Below are 23465 nucleotides of genomic sequence, written 5' to 3' on the forward strand. Positions count from 1 at the left end.
CCAGTGCGAGGATGACTGTCACGATTAGTCAAGGAATCTAGAAACATCACGTCTGACAAATGGGTGCTCTCCCTTCTCCAGCAGGGCCACTTGCTGGAGTTCATACACTTTCCACCAGACATTCCACCTGCACACAAGCCGGAGAAGTCACCTCCTGTTGCAAGAAGTATGGGCACTACTAGCAAAAGGGGTGGTGAAGACGATGCCAAAAGATGAATTGGCTACAGGAGTCTACTCCCGCTACTTCCTGGCAAGAAAAAAGGCACTGCACAACAAGTCAGGGGGTTGTAGGCCCATATTAGTTCTAAGGGTGCTCAACAAGTTCCTAAAGTGGCAAATGTTTTGTATTGGGGACACTCGGAAGGTCCTGGCCCAGCTGCAACAAGGAGATTTCTTGGCATCCCTCAATCTCAAGGATGCTTATTTTCACATCCCTATTCGCCGCTCACACCAGCACTACCTACGCTTCGTAGTGGCAGGAGTGCACTATCAATTCAAGGCCCTACCCTTCGGCCTTCGTTCAGTTCAACAGGGGCTTACCAAGTGCCTCGCACCAGTAGTGGCTCACCTACGGCAGATGGGCCTTCCCCTATACCCGCACTTAGACGACTGGTTGGTGAGGGCACCCTCCTACCCACTAGTGGAAATCAGCATGGCATCCATCATCCAGTGTTTACAACAGCTCGGATTCTCCATAAACTTCCCAAAATGACTCCTAGTGCCATCAAGACAGGTGCTCTACCTAAGAGCGAAGCTCGACACTCAAACCTCCACCGCCAGGTCCCTCAGACCAGAGGGTGGCGGCGCTTCTGGCAAAAGTACACTACCTCAGCAGTGCCCAGATGACCCCAGTCCGCAATTACAAGTCGTTGCTGGGGATGATGTCATTGTGCATCTCTCTTATCACTCACTGCAGGCTGCGCATGCGGCCGGTGCAGGAATTCCTGGATGCCCAATGGATACATGCGTCAGGGTTTCTGGGATGATCGTATCATGCTGACACAATCCTTCAGATGGAGCTTTCGCTTGTGGTCAATGAGGAACATCTGGTGAAGAGTGCCCCATTCAGGCTTCCAGACTATCGGGCCACTGTCACGACGGATGCCTCACTGGAAGGTTGGGGCGCCCACTGTCAGGACCAACACACGAGAGGCCTCTGGGCCAAAGATAAGAAGGGCCTTCACATCAACCTGCTAGAGTTGTGGTTGATTTTCTGGTCCCTGAAGTCCTTCCTCCCCCTACTAGCAGGGAAGGTGGTATGAGTCTACACCGACAATACAACATCAATGTTTTGTGTCTGCAAGCAAGGGGGAACCAGATCCCCAGAGCTATCCAAGGAAGTTCACGCCCTCTGGCACTGGGTACTGCAGCACCTAATATTCCTCATTCCACTCAATCTGCAACGGATTCCGAATACCCTAGCAGACTCTCTCAGCAGGGAGTTGCGCTCTTGTCACGAGCGGGAGCTGTATGAGGATCAACTTCACCTATCTTTCCAGACTTGGCGCACACCAGAGATCAACCTTTTTGCCACCTACCACAACAGTCGGTTCAAGAGCTTTGCCAGCTGATTCCCCCACCCAGAGAGCTTGGGGATGCCTTTGCATTTCTATGGGAGGGGAAGTTCCTGTATGCATTTCCTCCGATCCCGCTTTTGCCTCGGGTCATCCACACATTCAGACTATATCGGTGCAAACTGATATTAGTGGCCCCTGAGTGGCAGAGGCAGCTTTGGTACTCCAACCTCCTCGCCCTCTCACAGTTGCTCCTCTCTAGTTGGCACCACACCAGGCTCTCTTGTCCAGGAACCAAGGGGATGTACTACACCACGACCCAAGCTCACTCAATTTGATGGCCTGGATCATGTGGTCTTAGAGTTTGGATCCGTGTCCCTTCCACAAGACTGCCAAGAAGTCCTGGCTCCGTCGAGAGCTCTGTACGCTTTGAAGTGCTAGAAGAGCAAGTGGAAACACTTCCAGGTGTGGTGCAGCAGCCAGCAGTTGCGGCTGCAGGCCGTTCAGCCACAAGACATTTTGCCTTATTTATTATCATTGGCTCGGTCAGGCTTGATGCATTCTTCTGTCAAAGTGCACTTAGCTGCAATTTTCAGATAAAACCATTCTGCAGGCTTACCATCCCTGTGGTCCCACTGGCTAGTGCATTAATTCTTACGTGGGCTGTTCAGGTCTTTTACACCAGTCTGTCGCCCAGTTCCAGCATTGGAACTGAATGTGCTGCTCTCAAAGCTCATAAAACAGCCTTTCGAGTTTCTGGACAAAACATCCATCAAGCATCTTTCCTAGAAGACTGCCTTCTTGGTGGCCATAACATCGGTCAGGCGGGTGGGTGAAATCCAGGCATTTCCTTGCAAATCGCCTTATTCGACATTTCACAAGTAGAAGGCTATCCTTCGTATTAACCCGACATGTATGGCTAAAGTGCCTTCCTCCTTCAATCTGAATCAACCAGTGGTTTTGCCAGTGGTTTTCGGCACACCGACATCTCAGGCTCAGCAAGCTTTACATATGCTGTATGTGGTATGCGTCCACAAATACTATGTGGCACGTATTAAGCCGTTCCATTCTATGGATCAATTGTTTGTGTCTTTTGGCCCCAATGGACCGGGGAAAGCTTTGTCGAAGTCTTCCATTTGAAGGTGGATTGCAGCCTGCATTTCCTTCTGCCGTTAGCAGGCTGGCAGGCCCCTTCCGGGCAGGCCCTGGGCTCACTTTACCAGAGCAATGGCTGCTACCAATGCCATCCACTGCCTGACATCTGCCATGCAGCTACCTGTAGATCAGTGCATACATTCACCAAGTTCTACTGTGTTGAAAGGGATTCGGAAGAATCTAGATTTGGCCAGTCGGTTCTGAAGAACCTGTTTGCATGAGGTTAGTAAGACTCCAGTGTTAAGTTGTAATAGGAGCTTGCCGCCGCCGGTATATATTGTTTATTAATAATGCTTTGTAATCTATTCACAGCATGTGAATCTATGAAAGATCCATCTATGAAAGATTCTGGAGAAGGAATAAGTTACTTAGCTGTAACTCTGGTTCTCCGGCATTGGTATCTCTCATAGATTCACATGCAACCCTCCCACCTACCCCGCATGGCTCATCTTTTGGCTCTTACTGCCACTTACGTGCACTTACCAAATCTGAAGATGGGAGACAGGGGAGGAGTTAAGGGAGGTGTTCCTATTGGCTGTGGGCAGTATGACCCAAAATGACTGTACTAGAGCACAAAAGTGTCTGAAAGTTTTAGTTTAAGTTTAAACTGCTCTGTGTTACCAAGGATTCCCTACCTGACGGCGGGGAATATTCACAGCATGTGAATCCATGAAAGATACCCATGCTGGAGAAAGGGAGTTACAGGTAAGTAACTTATTCCTGATACAGCAAATGCCAACGGTGAAGAGGCTTATGTTGTCCAGACACCCAGACATGAGAGGCCTTTCCCCTCCACCTAAGTTCCTCCCAGCCAACATCATCAGTACCAGTGCGGTTCCCTGTTACTGGAATACTTGTGAGGGCAGTGGTGGAAGAGCCTTCTGCAGGTAACAACCTTTATTGGTTATGTACAATGTGTTTGATTTACATTGCTCTGATGATTTATGATTGTTTGCACAAGTGTTTTTGTGATTTATCTATGTTTTTGTTCAATGTGAACTATATATATTAGTTTTGAGGACAATTTGAACTTTGGGTTCTTCTGTGCAGTGTGCAGCTGGGTTCTGGACAATGTGTTGCCTCTCTCCATAGTGCCATTCTTGATACAGTCTCTGTGCCAATTGCATGATGCTGCACAGTGATGGATTACCTATGTCTTGTGGCATTGAGTGTAGATGACTGAACAGTGTAATGAGTGTGTAGCTGTGATTTGTGAATGGGTAGTGGGTACCCACTGTTGGCACATGCATTTCTGGACAAGTCGGTGTCATTGAGGCGTGTGCAGTATGGCTGTGTTTTCAGTTGGTGTCCTTATGTATGATAATGGCATTGCCCCCTTGCCTGGGTATCCCACTAACATGCGTCATGCCTCTTCTTCAGGCCTGTGATACTTTCCATTTCAATTAGGAAGATCACGTTCCGCTCATATGTTTTTGGAAGTATTATCTCCTTGGCTCTCTTTTAGTTTCTGGGCCTCTCTTATACATGGCACAGTTGACACAGTATTGAGGCTTTTTTTTACCAACTTTATTTAAGTTTTTACACCATCATAGACATATTTGCATCAATAACCAATTAGTAAGAAGCATACATTGTTTTGTTCATGCCAACCCATTCTACCCCCATCTTGGGGTTTCAGTGCAGTTCAAATCCATTGCTCATATATAATAACCATACATAGTAACCGTTACACTATTCCCCCTCCCCCCAAACATTTCCCAATTTATGGGTGAAGAAGTGTTCTGCTCTTGCTTTAAGAGTTTAGCTGGTTAGACCGCTTTCCCAGCTTAATGTTCCTATTTGTCAAATAATAGGTATTGCACAGAGCAATCTAGGCTTGAAGTACATCTGCTCTTTATCGTCCATGAATTTGTGTAGTCGTAGCCAAGTGTTCAAATACTTTGGGTAGGAGCCAAGGGCTATTGCTGTCACCTTTTCCATAGCCATCACTCCCCACAAGCTCACCCACCACATGGATACTATTGGTCCTTCCTTAGTTTTCCATACTTGTGCAAGCGTAATTCTGGCCGTGCTCAACATATGGGTGATAAGCGTGGCTGTAGGCCCTAATGTTGCATAACATCCCTCGACCACCTCCACCAGGAGCACCACTAGTGGGTCGAAGGGAAGCCTCACACCAGTTATTTCTTTAATATGACTTAAAATCTCCTTCCAGTAGGTCTCCGCTAGTGGGCAGCACCACCACATGTGAATAAGGTCCCCCAGCTGGCCACAGTTTCTCCAGCAGGCTGCAGGGTATTCTGGGTTGGAGTGTATACGTACGGGCGTGATGTACCATCGGAGGCAGAGTTTATATGCTGCCTCCTTAATTGAGGTGCATCTAGAACTCTTGGCGGTTCTATGCCAAATGCGGCCTCAAGTGTCCCCAGAAATTGGTCTCCCTAGGTCTGTTTCTCACTTTTGCATATAAGTAAGGTTCTCCTCAGGGTCCATTCCCCCGGTTAGGCGATATGGTTATTCCTTTTTCTGGTTGGCCTTCTTGTATTATTAACTCCACTCCTGTTGGGTTTCTAGTGGCCCCTTCTTTCACCCTTGCGTTTGAGACCCAATGCCTAAACTGGACATAGTGAAAACGTTCCCTCTCTGGTATGTTAAACCTGGCCTTGTAGTCTTCAAACGTCAGGGGTGACCCATCTATGTAGATGTCTTTTAGAACCATGCTGCTTTCCATGCCCCCCCAGTGTGTCCAGAAATTGGCCTGCGTTCCTGGGGTAAAGTCCGGGTTATAAGCACTCGGTGTAAGTGGTCCCCCCACTTTGATCTTCTTATTTCTCAATACCTTATCCCAATACCACAGAGTGGTTTTAGTTGATTCTAGTAACAGACCACCTTTTTCCCTGTGTCGTGTGGCAAGGAAGCCAAGGTTCTTAAGGGTGTCTTGGTCGCTGTTTTTTCCAATGTTACCCACTGATTTTGATCTTCTCCAGATATCCATTGTAGCATCGGGGCTACCTGTGCTGCCCATAGGTATCTACGGAATTCTGGGACCCCAAGTCCCCCCAAGGCTTGTGGCCTAAATAGTACTTTTTTGGGGATTCTTGCACCCCCCCCCCAGATAAAGTTGATTACTTCTTTCTGTAGTGTTTGGATAGCTGGGCCTGGGATTCTTATTGGGAGGGTGCCTACTACGTATAGAAATTTAGGCAGTAGGGTCATTTTAACCGCTATAATGCGCACCAGCCAGGACAATTCCTGCAGTTGCCATCATTTTAGATCCATTGCCAGTGTTTTCAGGAGGTCCGGTATACTGGCTCCATATAGTCTATTATATCTGGGGGTCAATTGTACCCCAAGGTATTGTACTGCCTTATGCTCCCATTTCAGGGGTAATGATTCTCCCATTCTGGGATTTGTTCTGGATTTTCGGTGATATCAAGAGCTTTGGATTTGGGGTAGTTAATATGGAATCCTGAGACCTTCGCAAATTCCTCCAGTAATTGGATGGCTGCTGTTAAGGAATTCAGTGTCCTTCAGGAACAGGAGGATGTCATCCGTGTAGAGTGCTACTTTTTGAGGTCCTGCAGTGCCCACTTCCACCCCTTGGATTCCCGGGTGGCTACGAACCCTACATACAAATGGCTCCATAGCCATGGCAAAGATCAGGGGTGACAGTGGACACCCCTGTCTTGTGCCTTTCTGAATGGGGATACTCCCTGTACGTTTCCCATTGACCATTAGTCTTGTGGATGGGTTTGTGAAATTGGCAATTATCATGCGAGTGAAGATTGGTCCGCAGCCAAATTTTTCAAGGATAAGCTGTAAAAATCCCCAGTGTAGGCTATTGAAGGCTCTGGAAGCTTCCAGAGCTGCCACTGAGAATTTCAGACCAGACCTCCATCCCCAATCAATCGTATCTATGGCTCTGTGAATATTGTCATATGTATGCCGCCCCTTCACAAAGCCTGCCTGATCTGAGTGGATTATCTCCGGAAGTACCACTGCTAATCTCCGAGCTAATATCATGGAATAAATCTTTGCATCCCCGATTAATAAGGAGATCGGGCGATAGCTTGCACAATCCGTTGGATCCTTATCTGGTTTCAACAGTAGTATTGTGGTTGCTGGACACATGTCCCCGGATGTGCACTCCTTGTCTCCAACGAGGTTAAATAGTTGCGTTAGGGGGCCTATTAAGATGGCCCTGAATGTTTTATAATATGCGTTGCTTAACCCATCTGGGCCCAGGGTTTTATGTCCTTTTAATGCTCCTATTGCCTCCCCCACTTCCTCCTCTGTTATGGGACCTTCCAGCTGTTGCCTGTCTGCCTCATTGATTTGCGGTAACTCCACCTGGTTTAGAAATGTAACCTGTGCCGCTCCCTCTAAATTTTCTTTTTTTTAAATTGTTGGTGTAGTATGAAATCATTACCTCTTCGATCTCCTTCTCCCCCCTCACTACTTCCCCGTTTCCATTACGAAGTTGGGTTATGCGGTTCCGGAATTTTTGGTGTCTCAGCTTAGCAGCAAGGAGTCGGTTAGCTTTGTCCCCATGTATATAATAAAATTGTTTTGTTTGTACCAGGAGGCGTGCTACGTCATCTGCTAGGTGTGTTTCTAAGGTTGCTCTGGCCTTCTTTAATTCCCGCCATGCCTTCTGTGAGCCCCTATCCTTATATTCCACCTCCGCCTTATGTATGTTGGCTTCCATATTATGTCTCACCCTCTCCCGACTCTTAATATAGTTTGTTTGTGCAATAAACTCCCCCTGTACTACCGCTTTGCTGGCATCCCAGATAGTCAACCAATCCATCACCAGTGTCGTGTTTTCCCGAAAGAAGTTCTGTAAGGCTTGTTCTATGATTATTCGGACCGTTAGATATTTCAATAATACTTCATTTAATCACCTGGGTTTGTGGGGTTGTTGCGGGTGGTTTGGCTCTATTTTAAGTAGTACCGGAGCATGGTCAGATAGCCACCGCACTCCGATTTCCAAGCACGTAACCTGTGGGATCACTGTTTCTGAAATGAGTATCATATCGATACGGGAGTAACCTCTGTGTACTGTTGAATAGTGGGTATATATTCTATCTTGTGGGTTAAAGAATCGCCAGGTCTCTAACAGATGTAGTTCCCTCAGAAACTTGACCAGGGCTTGTCTGAATGTGTGATTAATGGAAGTGGCTGGGAGGGTTTTATCCAATGCTGCATCCATCACCCCGTTAAAATCACCTCCAATTAGAATTTTCCCAATTCCCCATTGTGCAATTTTGGGCAGTAGGCTCAGTAGAAAGTGGTCTTGTTTTCGCGTTGGGGGCATATATCGAGTTGGCCCATCAGTTTCCCCCCCAGCATCAAGTAGCAGCCTTCCGGATCCTTTTTAAAAAATCATTTTCCAAAGCTAATACCTTTAGCCAATAAAATACCTACTCCCCGCTTCTTAGTTCCACTGGAGGCCAGATATTGTATAGGGAAGGCTCTGTGTCTCAACCTCTGTTCATCCTCTGGGAGTAAGTGTGTCTCTTGCAGCCATACCACCAAAGCATGCATATCTCTTCGCCTAGTTAACATAGATTTCCGCTTGATTGCGGAGTTAAGCCCCTGGACATTTAGTGAAACGAATGTCAACTCAGACATTATTGAACTTCAACCGTTGGTCCCTTTGATAGCGATCCAGCTCAAATTTTTTTTTGCGTATTGCGTGTATGTTTTGTACTTTTTCACCCAAAAACGATAAAACTAAATACATTCCCCCCTTCCCAACTTTTGGATTAGAACTTCCCAATAACATTTTCAACATAGTATATTCACAATATATCACGGGTTCTTTACTCACCCGGGAAGTTTGGGTTCCGGATTCCTTCTCTCCCCCCCCACGCCACCCATACCCCCCCTGCTTTTCCTGGCTTGATGTCTGGTATGCTTGCTTCTCGTGCATCCAACTTAGCTCGTGATTACATTCCAGATGCAAGTCTCACCCTTTTCTTTATTGGCATCCCCATTTTCAAATTTTAAGGTACCTTCCCGGATCTCCTGGTGTTTGGCGGTTGTTCAGGTGGGATCTGAGGGTTTAAGCTCCATATTACGCCCTCCTGGTTGAGGACGTCCTTGCCTCCATTGACCTTTTCCGGGTCCATCTTCTGTCTCCCCGCTCCGGGATGGAGATCTTTCCTTGTTGGTGAGATTGCCTTCTTCGTCTTCCTGCATAAGATCTGCCATATCTTCCTCTTTGGAGACAGAGAATCTCTGGCCTTTCCATTCGAAGCAAAGGCATGTTGGGTGTCCCCACCGGTATTACACATCCCTGGTTCTCAACCAGTTAGTGACCACCCTCAGTCTTTTCCTCCTGGCAAGTGTGGCTTGGGCTAGGTCTTGAAATAATTGAATTGGAGTGGAGCGGAACCTAATAGGTTCCTTCTTACGGGCGGCTCGCATAATGTCCTCTTTCAGTTGATACATGGGTATCCAGGTTAGGACATCGGGAGTCAGGTTCTTGTTAAGTTGATATGTAGAATAGACCCTGTGCGTCTGATCTAGTACAATTTCTTTGATTTCTTCTGCGTTCAAGATGTGTCGGAACAGGTCCATCACATATTGTTGTAAGTCAGAGTCCATTACCGATTTCGGGTTCCCGCGAATGCAAATGTTATTTCGCTTGGATCTGTTTTCCGCATCCTCCTGTTAATTTTGCACCCGTTCCATTTCAAGATTTCTGTTTGCCAAGATGTCATGCTCGTGGCTCTGCTCTGTTACCACTGTTTCAACTTTATCAATCCTTTTTTCCACTGCCACAACCCCCTATTGAGATCAGAAATTGACTTAGCTAGGTTATTTGCACTTTCTTTGATGTTTTTCTTAAGTTCTAGCAGCATTTCCAGCAGGTCTGACTTTCGAATAGGTGGGTCTTCGGAGTTCCCTGCCCCCTCCAGAGGGGGGTTATGTACCCGGGCCTGCACCTGGTTGCGTTTCTGAGTGTCTGCTGTCTGCAGCATGGCTTTAATGTCTCCGGAGCCTTGGCCTTTAGTTTTCTTAGTTTGTTTGGACATCTTGGTCGGAGTGTGGTGATCTTGTTTGTCGCTCTAGATTAGATCTGACGTGTTAGGGTCAGTGTTGTTTGTCGCCGTTGCCCCTGAGGTAGGTTTTCCACTTCCCACCACTTTGGAGGTTCCTTTGTAGACGGACCGGTTGTAGTTCTTTTCCCATGTTCCCGTTTATGTTGTGGGCTCAGGTTTATGTTACGCAATTGGAGTTAGCCCAAGGGGTTTGCCGCTTTGTTCCTTTCACCCCTTATACGATTGTGTGCCTCAGTTTGTTGTACGTGGGAGAGGTATGTACCTTCCTTCTGTTTCTGGCACTGCCACTTGTACCTGTTTATGCCCAGTTAGTTATGGCTCCGGTAGAGTTGCTTATTGCTCTGTGCCTCCTGCATGGCGCGACACCACTTTCATTCATATCAGTGGCCCATCTTTAAATCTACACCCTATGTTATGCCTGATGGGTGAGTGTTGCATCAGGGCCATGTGAAACCACCAAGCAGTTGTCATGCAGCATGGTTGCTGTTCACCTCTTCTCACCGCAGTAAGTTTCACTCGCATTTACTTTAACTGGTCTGCTTCCTGTTATACCACCCCCTCCATATGCTGGTTATTTTCCACTTTGGGCTGTGAGGCGGACTGCCAAAGCCTCTGACATCTTCCCCCTTAAGGGTGCTGATTGTACGTCCAGGGAGCACTCAGACCGCAAAAATCATTATCCTGCCGCTTGACCCCTCTTCCTGCTTCTGTGTGCGTTTCACCCCGTCTATTACCTGGCTCAGGCATTGTGTGGTCAAATTGGCATCCGTAGGGGCCCCTCCGTCTGTAGTCCTCCAGCCCACCAGGAGTGGCCGAGGTGCGCAGTTGACTGGACGCCGCTGACCAGGTCCGCCATCAGCTGTTGTGGTGCCGGTGCTTCGCCTCCTGCAGCGACATGCCCCCCACGTGCAAGGTTTCAGGGGGGAGGGCTCCGGGTTATACGCCACCTCTGTGGCCGCTCCACAACGCGGGTGTCCCCCGCTGCAGCCGTTGCCTCCCTCCAGCTGGACCACTCACCTCCGCTCACCGCTGAGCTCGCCCACGGATCTCTAACCTGCAGATCTCTCCAAACTGAGGTCGGGTGCCGCACGCTTCCTTCTTTCCGGCTCTTCTGTAGACTGCGGCTTCCCCGAGGGACACACGCTTCAGGCTCCGGGGTGCGTCACGTCTGCTAGCCGCAGTCTGTGCCTCGTGATACACGCTCGGGGGTGGGGGGGAACACAAGTCTACCCTTCCTCGTTCCCGCAGCAGCCAGCTACGTTGCCGGGGCACGCAGGGAGATCCCCGGGTTTGCGGTATGTTTCTTGGCCCCGCTCACTTTCTTCCAGGATTACGTGGCTTCCCACTTCGCGTGAAGACCGCGGCAGCCACCGTCTTGATAGGAGGTCATTGCACGGATCCTCAGTTTCGCCTGCAACTTCGGTTGTATTGCTTGAAGCCGACTAATTCATTTCCTCAGGTGCCCACCATGTTCATAACTGCCTGGGTAGCTTCTGCATGATTATCGGATCATTTTAAAGGGGTTAGGGGTCCCGGGGTCAGATGGAATCACGGAGCTCGCCGAGGAGCCATGCGTTCGCGTCCTCGGCTGGCCACGCCCCGTACTGATGCTTTTTACAAGGCATGTCCACATTCCTCTTTTCTCCTCTTCATTGTCTAGGTGAACCCAGTGGTCGAAGTGAGTGTGAACAGTCGGGAGTGACGTTCCACTACTTTTTGCAACCAGTTAAACCATTCCCGAACTGTTCTTTATGAAGTTAAAGCACACCTCTCCATTTTACCATCAGATAGCAGTTACAGCTAAACTGAAATCTGTTTCAAATGAACTGGCTGTCAACCAGCATGGCTGCACCCTTCACAGTTCCACTACTTCTTTTGGTACACTTCTACCACTAGGTGAACCTCTGTGCCCGTTGGCCTATTTTACACCTACACATGTACATCCACCAGTACCTCATGTTCAGTGTCTGTGAAACATGACAAGTCTACCCAAATGCGACACGTTAGAAATAAATTGTTGCCAGCTGAGTCAATCAAGACTTTAAATCCTTTTTATTTTTCAAACTATGGTTAAATCTTCACCGTCAATCGACTGCAAGTAATCTAACTACACCATCTACTTCAGACATAGAAACACCTAGTGATAAAGAAACATCAGATAGAGAAACATCTGAACCGACACCAATACATGTCCCCACATTGGAGACCAACATAACATCTTCTAAAAAACAAGCTTGTCCTTTTTTGGAGGAAGTTCTGAAACACAGAAAAAGTTCAAGAGCAACCAATATAACATACCGTGGTGCACCACCAAAACTAGTACCATCTCAAAATACCTCTCATCAAAACACCATAGAGGAAAGAGAGGAGGAAGTAAAAAGAGGAAAAGAAAACCAAGGAGTAGAAACAAGAGCTCAGAGACAAGGGAAGAGAAGATGAATTTAATAATTGACCTATCAGATCATCCAGTCACACCATCTCTAATTTCAGCCCTCAGCAAAGGACTGTCTTTCAGTCTTACAAATAAAGGAGACTACTTCCAGACACAATTGGACCTCTATACATTTTGTAGAAAACTAAAGTTGAAAAAACATTTTGAGGAGACGACGCCCAAACCAGAGCATTCTCAAAAACTATTTCCTTCACAACTTTCAGAAAAATTGGTCGAAGATACAGTGGATTTACTCAATCTGGAAAAGGATCAGTATTACACCAAGGAAATGTTTTTGGAGGAACAAGGCATATCCACATATTTAACTGAAGAAACTAGTCTTAAACCTAAATCAACTTTTGTACCCATTCTCTCATCAGAAAATGTAAGACATATTTCACAAGCCAGTAAGCAGTATCTAAGAAAGAACTACTTGAGCAACAAGGAAACAAAATGTGCATATAACTTAACCAAGGAAGACAAATATGCTCTGAAGGAATCATCAGAAGATAAATCAATAATAACAAAGGCAGCGGACAAAGGAGGAAAAATTGTTCTCTCTAACAGAACTGACTATATAACAGAAGGTTCTAAACGTCTTAACACTCCAGATTGCTATGAGAAACTAACTCACAATCCAATACCGGATCTTGAAGAAAAAAGGAATATATTATTAAAATCATGGCATGAACAAGATCTCTTAAATGACAAAGAATACTATGGTCTAATCTGTAAACATTCTATCATGGCTACAACTTATTTTCTACCTAAAGTCCATAAAACTTACCTGGACTTTCCACCGCTTCGACCAGTAATAAATGGTATTGGCTCCTTGACTGAAAAAACTTCCCAATATATCGACTCACATCTGCAACCATTGGCAGCAAGTTTAGCATCATATGTGAAAGATTCAAAGCACATTATACAGCAGATTAATCCTATCCCATGGGAACAAGATTTTCTATTTGTTAATTTAGATGTTGTTCAATTGTATACCAGCATCCAACATGAAAAAGGTCTAGAAAGTACAACCTATTTTCTTAAAACAAGATCAGTTTCTTATCTTGAACAGAATAAAATGATCATTGAAATGTTACACTTTTGTCTTCACAATAACATTTTCATTTTTAACAACACCATATATAAGCAACTCCAAGGAACCGCAATGGGGTCAAAATTTGGCCCAGTCTATGCAAATTTATTTATGGGCTTTTTCGAAAATAAACATGCATGGACACATCCGCTTTTTCAAAACAACATCAAATTTTGGGGTTGAGTCATAGGCGATATCCTAATCATTTGGGAAAGCAATACTCAAGACTTGGATACATATGTAACTTATCTCAACAATAATCAATACAATCTCTCCTTCACGAAAACAGTTAGTGCAACCAATATAGAATTTCTTGACCTGGAATTATTTGCAGAAAATGCGCAAATTCAAGTTAAACTCTTCATCAAACCATCGGCAGGAAACGGTCTCCTTTATGCCACATCACATCACCCGAAGCATACAATCAACAGTATTCCATATGGGGAGATCCTAAGAATTAAAAGGAATTGCAGTACATTGCTTACTTACCAAGACAATTTGAAAAAAAGTACCAAAAATTCAGATAGAGAGGTTACGGATCGAAAATCATCAAAACTGCAATTAGCAAAGCAAAGAAAATTTCAAGAGACTCCTTACTTATAGACAAACCAAAAATCAGCACTACATGACCTAGAATCCAGTTTATTACAACTTTCAGTACAGAAGCAAAACAAATTAAATATATACTAAATAAACATTGGAACATACTCCTTACGGACCCAAATCTACTACAACATCTGGATAACTCTCCTAGAATCTGCTTTTGAAAAGCACCAACCATCAGAAACATAGTTAGTCTGAGTTTTCTAAGCCCAATGCCAAACAAAAGCAAAATGTTTTTTAACATCAACACAAAAGGCACCTTTAAATGTGGACATTGTAAACTATGCCCATTCATATACCAAGGAAGAAAGGAAATTATTTTACCAAATGGTAAAACCAAAAGAATTGATCAACTAATAAATGCAATTCAACGTTTGTATTATATATCATTGAATGTACTTGTGGGAAGTTCTACATTGGAAGCACAATCAGAAAACTCAAGGTGAGTATTTTTGAACATTTGCGAGCAATAGTTGATAAAGATCTTCGATCCCCCATCTCATCTCAAATCACCACAATTATGACTAGACAGAATTAAAGATATTTGGCTTGGAGAAAGTTGTACTACCCCTCGAGGAGGTAATAAGGAAAAACTATTACGGAAGCGGGAATGTAAATGGATCTGCATTATGGACACTTCTAAGGAAGGTTTAAATTCTGATACAGAAATGTATAATTGGTTGTAAGTTTAATCATTAAGCAAGATGGTCCATTATGTTGAGAATGAAAGATATATTCTCCTTTTTTTTTCTTTGATTAATGCCAACAAAATGGTAAGTTATCAATAGCAGAAAAATTATAGATTGAGGTAAACAAACTTTTTTTGTAATTGTCATTGGTTTAGAGTAATTAGCTAAAAGGAATTCCTTATTGAATGCGCTTTATACGAATTATAAATCACAAACAAAGCCTTAAAATGTTATTCTTTGCAGCAAATCTAACACAACAATCATTTTTTGTGAATCAAAATAGCTTTAAGAATGTAGGGCCCATTCGGTTCATAAATCTATATCTAAACAAAGCGGGAATTGCATATCTGCATTCCCAATCAAAAATGGCCGACATAACCCGGCTGTACGTGATGTCACCACGAAACGCAAAATCATGTGATATCGACATGGTGACATCATCACGTCTTCGAAAACCAAATAAATAGCGCGAGTAAGCGCTGTAACCCAGATCACTTGACCGGGTACTCGCTGCAAACTTATCATGGTTCAACAGGCTACTTGAAGAAAAAAGAAAGAAACTAGAAGGTAAGATACTTGATAATGCTCCAAGCTATAATTATCTCCTTTAACTATTCATTTTTCTACTGAATGTTAAAGAACAAACAAATACTATGGGGGAAAAAAAATTCTCTTTCTTTAGTGATTCGTTTTTACACAGATAAACATGTAACAAATCCGGTGTAATATGGACCATTAAGGAAAAAATATTATCTTTGATTTAAAGAAGGATCAGATTATTATTTCATGACCATATACAAAAAGGGTGAGTCAAAGAAATGTTTAATTATTCATATATAGTCAACAACTGTCTTTTTTCAATATATACTTTTTTCAAGGTATAAATAAATCACTGTAATCTGTTTTTCTTTTTGATAGACTATAGTTCCATCTCCTGATGAACCATTGACAGCATCAATGGGGAAACACGTGTTGAGCTAGGAACTGTAGCGATACTTTTGAGACTTATGATTTTCAAGACTCATTGGTACTAATAATGTGAAGACACTATGTGAAAACACTAACGGCAATAAACTTGTATATTGAACCAAAGAAATTGTATTAAGTGTGAAGTTAACACTGACATTACAAGATTGGACTACAAGTGCAAACAAACCAAGGAACTGTTGGGACACTCATGAGATTCATGATTCTTTCATTGTCATTGCAAGATTCAACCATAGTTTGAAAAATAAAAAGGATTTAAAGTCTTGATTGACTCACCTGGCAACAATTTATTTCTAACTTGTCGCATTTGAGTAAGAATTATTTTCCAGTCTCAAGTTTTTCTACATTCAATCTGTGTAACAGTCACACAGTCACTGGAAAATACTCATGCTGACAACTACATCTAACTAAACATCAGTTAGATTTAAGAAAACTACGAAAGTGATCGCCAAGGGTGTGCTTTGATGGCTGTACTTTTTTAAATTTAATGACAAATCTACCACATGGCATATTACCCTGGTCTGGCAGCGTGTTCTCTGCTCGCTATCGTCCTACCTTTTCTTTTTTGGTATGTATTTGGGGGTTGGATATCCTCTAAGCCGTGGCTCATTTGGATGTTTGATTTCCAGGAACCTCCTAGGGCATATGATTCAGTTGTGAGAACAGCACTTCGAGGGAATTGTGTCCTCTGATGTATTCCACATCTATGACAGTAATCACCACAGCTGTGCTGCCTCGGAAATGTATTCGGTGTCGATACGCTGTCCTCGAGGGTCGAAGTCACCGAATGTTATATCTAGGAAGCACGGCCCCCGTAGCCTCAGTTCTGTTTTTTCCGTGAACATGTTCGCCACGGAATCTCGGCACGCTCGATTCTTCTACTTCGACTGAGAAAGTTTGAGAATATGTCTTGTCTTCTTCTACCCCGAAGTCAGGCTTCAAAAAGTGTCGGGACTGTGGTGCCAAAATGTCCATTACGGACCCGCACGACTGCCTCTGGTGCCTTGGCGAGAGCCACGCCACCGATGACTGCCAGTCCCTGACATCGAAGGACTTGAGGGAGTGGAAGAAGAAATTGTCAGTAGGTAGGTTTTCTAAACCCCGTAAATCGAAATCCGCTGGGCTTTCGATTGACGACTCGAGGGACGACTCTCCGTGTCGGTGTAAGTCCAGGGGGGTCTCGGTCGCAGAGTAGGTCCCGCCATTCCTCTGCCTCTTCTAGGCATTCTCATGTCGAGGGTGACTGAGTACTTCGGGTGGTCTGCACCACCTGTTGATTTTTTGCAGGATGACCTGACAGATATATTGGACCAAGGTCCGCCCACTGACCTGGTGCTGCCATTTCATATGGCCTTACAAAGAAGAGTGGAGGGGGCTTGGACTGCTCCGGAGGGTCTCCCGGCAGTGGGTAGGTCGCTTCCGAAAAATACCGTCCAGCCAGTGGTGACCCCTGCTACTTGTGTACGCACCCCACTCCGGAGAGTTTGGTGGTGCAGGCGGCTATGGCCCCAGCGAAGCAGGCTGCATACCCTACCATCCCTCCAGATAGGGATGACAAGCGCTTTGATGATTGGGCGAAGAAAGTATTTTCATCTGGGGGTATGGCTTTAAAGGCAGCCAACTCTGTTTGTGCCTTAGCAAGATTCACTCACACTCTGTGGAATTGTGTATCTTTGGCAGCTGAACATATTCCAGAAGGGGAGGAACGGGATGGCTTTCTAGCCCTTGTGAAGATGGCAAGGATGCCATGTGTGAATCCGTTCAGTCGGGTCTGGACGTTGCAGAATGTGTCCGCCGGTTCATGGCTTCGAGCACCGTGATGCGCAGGTTTGCGTGGTTGTGCAGTCCCGGCTTCTCAACATGCTCTTTGATGGTGTCCATATTTTTGATAGCAAGGCTGATGAGAGCATTGAGAGGTTGCAGACCTCCAAAGCTGCAGCAAAGTCGTTGAGCGCTGCAGTACGCCAACCTCCGCCTTTTCGTCCTAGGGGACAGCAATGGAGGGGAGGTTCCTTTCAATACTACTCTTCCTTTGGTAGATCGAGGGGAGCTGCCAGTCAAAGGGGCCAACGTAGGAGTACCAGAGGTGGAAAACAAGGTACTCGAGGTGCGAAAGCCGCTTGGGCAGTTGCCTCCTTGCCCTTAGGCACTGCCGCAGCTGCTTCTGCTGAGTCATGAGGCCATGGCCTATGGTTCGACGCTTGGGGGAAGGCTGGCGCAGCATCTTGTAGAATGGCGTGCCATTACTTCAGATGTGTGGGTTCTGGAGATCATAGCCCACGGCTATTGTCTTCCTTTCCGGCAGAGGCCTCATGACAATCCACCGGGGAAGCTCTCTTTGAAGAGTCCGGATCTGCTCCTTGCGCAGGAAATCCTATCCCTGTTGGGGAAAGGCGCCATAGAACTGGTGCCTGTAGCGGAGATGAACAAGGGTTTGCATTCCCCATATTTTTTGATCCCGAAAAAAGACCGGGGGGGATTGAGACCCATCATGGACAGGAAGGACAAGTTCAAGATGGTTACTCTTTCTCAAGTCCTCCAGGCCCTTCAACTTCAGGATTGGTTGGTGTTTCTCGACCTCAAGGATGCTTACTTTCATGTGCCGATTCATCCCAAGCATAGGAAGTACCTGAGGTTTGCGGTTGGTGACTCGCATTTTCAGTTTCGGGTCCTACCGTTCGGATTGACCTTCGCCCCGAGGGTCTTCACCAAGCTAATGGTGGTGGTGGTAGCGTAACTCTGGAAAGGGGGGGATTCTCATCTACCCCAACCTGGACGATTGGTTGATCAGGGCGCGCTCTCCCGAGCAAGTCCTGGATCACCTGTCCGTCACCTGCCACTCCCTTCACAAGCTGGGCTTCTCTCTCAACTTAAAAGAGTCTCATTTGACACCTACCCAGTGGCTCCAGTACATTGGAGCAGTGCCCGACACATCCCTGGGGCAGTGTTTGCCTCCCCAGGTGAGGTCACATCACATTCTGCAGATGGTGGACAAGTTTCAATATGCCCAGAGTCTCCCTGCATTCGAGTTCTTGAGGTTGCTCGGCCTCATGGTATCCTGCATTCTATTGGTGCCGGAGGCCAGGCTGTGGATGAGATCTCTGCAGTGGGCTCTTAAGATGCAGTGGTCGCAGTCCTCCGGCAGGATGTCGGATCCCGATCAGGTGCCGCCCTCGGTTGCCCAGGATCTTCTGTGGTGGGCCGCCGAAGGCAATCTGATGAAGGGAGCACCATTTTGGCTACTCTGGCCGGAGGTGATGATCGTGACGGACGCATCCCTCACAGGATGGGGAGCTCATGCCAATTAATTGACAGTCAGTGGTCATTGGTCTCCGTCGGAGTCAGACTCCACATCCATCTGTTAGAGCTGAGGGCTGTCAGGCTAGCCCTGAAGGCTTTTCTGCCGTCTATGCGGGGGAAGAATGTCCTGATTATGATGGACAATACAGTGGCCATGCACTACCTAAACAAAAAAGGGGGAGCAGGGTCACTCCCACTGTGCAGAGAGGCGATGCTGCTCTGGTTCTGGGCCATCTAGCAGGAAATTTCGATCGCGGCAGTTCATCTGGCCGGCGACGAAAACACGGCGGCGGACGCTCTGAGCAGGCAGAGCACGGTCTCTCACGAGTGGGAGCTGGTTTAGGAAGTTCTTTTGGCGATCTTTGTCCTTTGGGGGACCCTGCAAGTGGATCTCTTCGCCACCAGTGTCACCCGGAAGTGCAATAGATTCTGCTTGCGAGAATGTCCATTAAGAGGAGCCTTAGAGGACGCGTTCGTAGTGGAGTAGTCCTTCCCACTGCTGTACGCGTTTCCTCCAGTCCCGTCATTCCGCAAGTGTTGCAGAGGTTACAGATGTTCCGTTCCCGAATGATCCTCATTGCTCCGGCATGGGCCGGGAGAGCGTGGTACCCGGACCTTCTCGACATGTCCATCTGCCCTCCATGCCTTCTTCCCTATCGAGACGATCTGCTCTCACGGGACGGGGGGGTCGGGTTCTCCATCCAAGGGTCAAGTCTCTCCGCCTTCATGCTTGGTATCTGAAAGGTTGAGGTATGAGGATTGTTACCTCGCTGAAGATGTGATGGAGGTGTTGCTTTCGGCCAGAAGAACAGCTACAAAATCCCTGTACCGTTGCCGTTGGAGAAAGTTCTGCGACTGGTGCAGGGTACAGAAGGTGGATCCTTTTCAATGTTCAATTCCTGTGGTTCTGTCTTTTTTGCTTTCATTGGCCCACAAAGATTCCTTTGATTTCTCAGTTTCTAAAAGGGCTAACTAATGTGTTTCCATCATCACCTTTCCAGGTACCGGGATCGGATTTGAACTTAGTTCTAAAGTTCCTAATGGGAGCTCCTTTTGAGCCCTTACATTCTTGTCCATTGAGACTGTTGGCCTTTAAGACTGCATTTTTAGTTGCGGTTACTTCCGCTCGCAAAGTGAGTGAGTTGCAGGCACTTTGCGCCAAGCCACCTTTCACGGTGTTCCATAAGGACAGGGTTTTCCTTAGGGTTTGTCCTTCTTTTCTTTCGAAGGTTGTGTCGGAATTTCATTTGAGCCAGAAGGTAATTCATCCGGCGTTCTCTCCTCCTTCGCATCCTGGTAAGGAAGAGGAGAGGCTCCATAGGTTGGATCCTAGGAGAGCTTTGAGCTTCTATCTTTCACAGATGTCCCGGGTCAGAGTGGATGATCAGCTCTTTGTAGGATACGCTGGTAGGCGTTCAGGTCAAGCTGTTTCCAAGCAGACCTTGTCCAGATTGATAATTTTGATGATCTCTGAATGTTACCGTTTGGCGGGTAAGGACCCTCCAGTAGGCTTACGGGCTCATTCTACTAGGGGTGTGGCTGCCTATACTGTTCCGCAGAGGGGTGTTCCCATTCGTAATATATGATAAGCAACCACATGGGCCTCTGTCCATACTTTTGTAAAACACTATTCCCTGGCCTCTATCCATGGGAAAGATTTGGCCTTTGTAAGGCGGTCCTCTATTCTGCTATTTGATTGGGCATTCTAAAATTCTAAATTCTTTTTCCCTCCTCTAGATGTTGGTACTGCTTTGGGAGTCATAGATGTCATAGATGTGGAATACGTCGGAGGACACAATCCCCTCGAAGAACAAGTTACTTTCTTACCTGGTAACGTTCTTTCGATGGGATGCTCCTCCGAAGTATTCCACATCGCACCCCTCTACAGAATTTCTTATGCGATTGCAGCTTACGTTTCCGCAAGGCTTTCTGCAATCATACTGGCAGGATATGGGTGCCACACGTTCTGGGAAAAAACTACAACTGAGGCTATGGGCGCCGTGCGTCCTACATATAACATCCGGTGACGTCAACCCTCAACGGAGGCCCTTGAGGACAGCGTATTGACATCATCGATGCAGGACGCCTACGCCAAAAAAAAAAAATCCCGAGGCAGCACAGCTGTGGTGATTACTGTCATAGATGTGGAATACGTCGGAAGAACATCCCATCGAAAGAACGTTACCAGGTAAGAAAGTAACTTGTTCTTCTGCCAGCAGTGAATCTGACACCGCATTGTGGTCTTTGTCACATCCACCGGCTGTCCTTCTGATTCCGAAAGATGTACTCCCCTCGAAAGTGGCAGGCAATTCTGCACCCATCTGCCATACAGAGCTTTTTTGCCGCTGTGGCATATTGCTCATGGACAGGCGTTTTACAGGTGGTCTCCATCACGGACAACAAACTACTGGTGTGTGTGTGTGTGTGTGTGTGTGTGTGTGTGTGTGTGTGTGTGTGTGTGTGTGTGTGTGTGTGTGTGTGTGTCTGTCAGCACTACAGGTAAGTTTAGCATCAAGTTCCATAGGAAACGCGAACATTGAATTGCTAATAACGTTTGACTTGCATGACGGATTTGACTGATATTCTGCAAACGCGTTTTTCATGGGCCAACCCCTTCCCCACCCGCCACAACCTGCAAATCTAGGGAAAGTTTGATAAAAAATGCAAAAGTTAATAAGAGAGCAAGCAAAATGCTGTTTTTGGCCTACTCCTATTAATTTCCCTCTAAAGAAAAAAATCCATATTTCTGCGCAGCGCCAGGCAAAAAACACTGGATGGTATTGGACCAGGTACGAAAATAATTGGGCATGACTCGATTTCTGGGAGGTGTCTGGAGTTATTACGTCCAGTAGTTAAAATATTTGATGGGAAAGAGGGGGGGGTCCCCCTCTTCTCCCAAAATTATAGGTAGATCTCCTATGGTGCTTTGCAGCAGAGTGCACAAAAACGTTTTGGAAGTGGAAAAAGGATGACATGACATGGCATCGGGCTAGAGGTGGGGAGGGGCGAAAAGAAGACACCATGAGAAATTGGGGAGTGGGAGGGCGGTAAGGAGGGGTGGGGAAATGGAGAGAGGTGCCTGGGGTCCAGGTTCAGAGAAAATGTTTTCGCATAACTAGTGTTATACTGGGGATAACCGCGATCATAGTACAAAACGGGATTGGGAATGAAAGTGCATCACATGAAACAACAAATATTGGGGAAATGGGAGAGGGGGGCATGGCAAGAGGAGGGGGCACTTGGTGAGTGCCTGGAAGGGCAGGGAAGAGTTTTGGATATTGTGCGCTTTTTATGGATAACCACGGTTATTTGTGTGTGTTTGCGGTTATGGGGAAAACGTTTTTTCCCTACAATTCTACGACAGCTATATGCATTTGAAATGTACGCTACGCTGCACAAGCATTATCAGGGGGTTCTATCGGGTAGCAGTCCCACTTTGCTTCAAATGCGGCCCATAATCTATAGAACTGCAGCATTTCTACAGCTGAGCCCTGGTGTTCTGTCTTCCAAGTCTGCGCCATCAGGAACAGTCCTTCTGGGTGCAGATCCCCCAGCGTGGAGTAGCCCATTCTCTCCCACTGTCGTTTTATCTCCGCATCCCAAGTGGGTGGAAGGCCGGGAAACTTCCATAGTGGTACCCTTTTATAGTACGGATCAGCCTCTTTTCTAATCCTACACATTTTGCACCATCCCGTTAGCGTTGAAGCAGCAATAATCTTTATGCTCACCGCCCATCAAAGCATTCTCAGATCAGTCTTATCTGCTGCAGCGCGCTCAAGTTTAACATGAGGTGGAACCTCCTCAAACCATTAGGACACAAACTGTGCTTGTGCCGCCACCCAGTACAATTCAAATTGCGACGCAGCCAAGCCTCCATCCTGGTATGAGTGCACAATTTCCACCAACTTTTTCCTAACTGCGCCTGAATGCCAGAGGAATTGGGACATCAAACTGTGGATCTTATCAAAGAGTGCGGTACCAGGCCACATGTGCGCATTCCCAAAGTTGTAGAGCAGTTTTGGAAGGATCCTCATTTTTATCATTGCCAACTTGCCCGCAGGTGATATCGCAATATGCGTCCTTTTGTCTAATTTACCCGCTAGCTGATGTTCCTTTACCAAATAGTTATCTCTATACAGCAGGCCTACATTTCAGGTGGAATTTCCCACAAGGTCCCACTGTGGCGTCAGTCAAGGGGAATATCTCAGACTTGGTGCAGTTTATTTTAAATCCAGAGTATTCACCAAACATCTGAATGTCATCCATGATCGGGTTTAGGTTGATCTATGGGTCCCTAATGTATAATAAAACATAATGGGCCTCATTACAACCCAGGCGTTAAGGGGTTAACGGCGCCGTAAAAGGTGTTGGCGCCGTTAAACCCTTAATGGCTGATTATGAGGTCCCTTTGCGGGTTGCACTTTAACGCCTGCTTTTAGCAGGCGTTTAAAAACCAACCCGCAAAGGGACCTAGGAGCTAATTACGGCACCGTAATTTACGGTGCCGTAATTAGCGCCTTCCCCATTCCCATTGAGCCCTATGGGCCAAAAATGGGAATGGGGAAGGGGCCATGGTGAATGGGGAATTACCGCCCCGCCAACCTTGGAATGGGGCGGTAATTCCGCCATTCAACATGGCGGATTCCGGCATGGACCATGGTG

Source organism: Ambystoma mexicanum, chromosome 7p (genome assembly GCF_040938575.1).
Source record: "Ambystoma mexicanum isolate Mex_15411 chromosome 7p, UKY_AmexF1_1, whole genome shotgun sequence".
NCBI lineage: Eukaryota > Metazoa > Chordata > Amphibia > Caudata > Ambystomatidae > Ambystoma > Ambystoma mexicanum.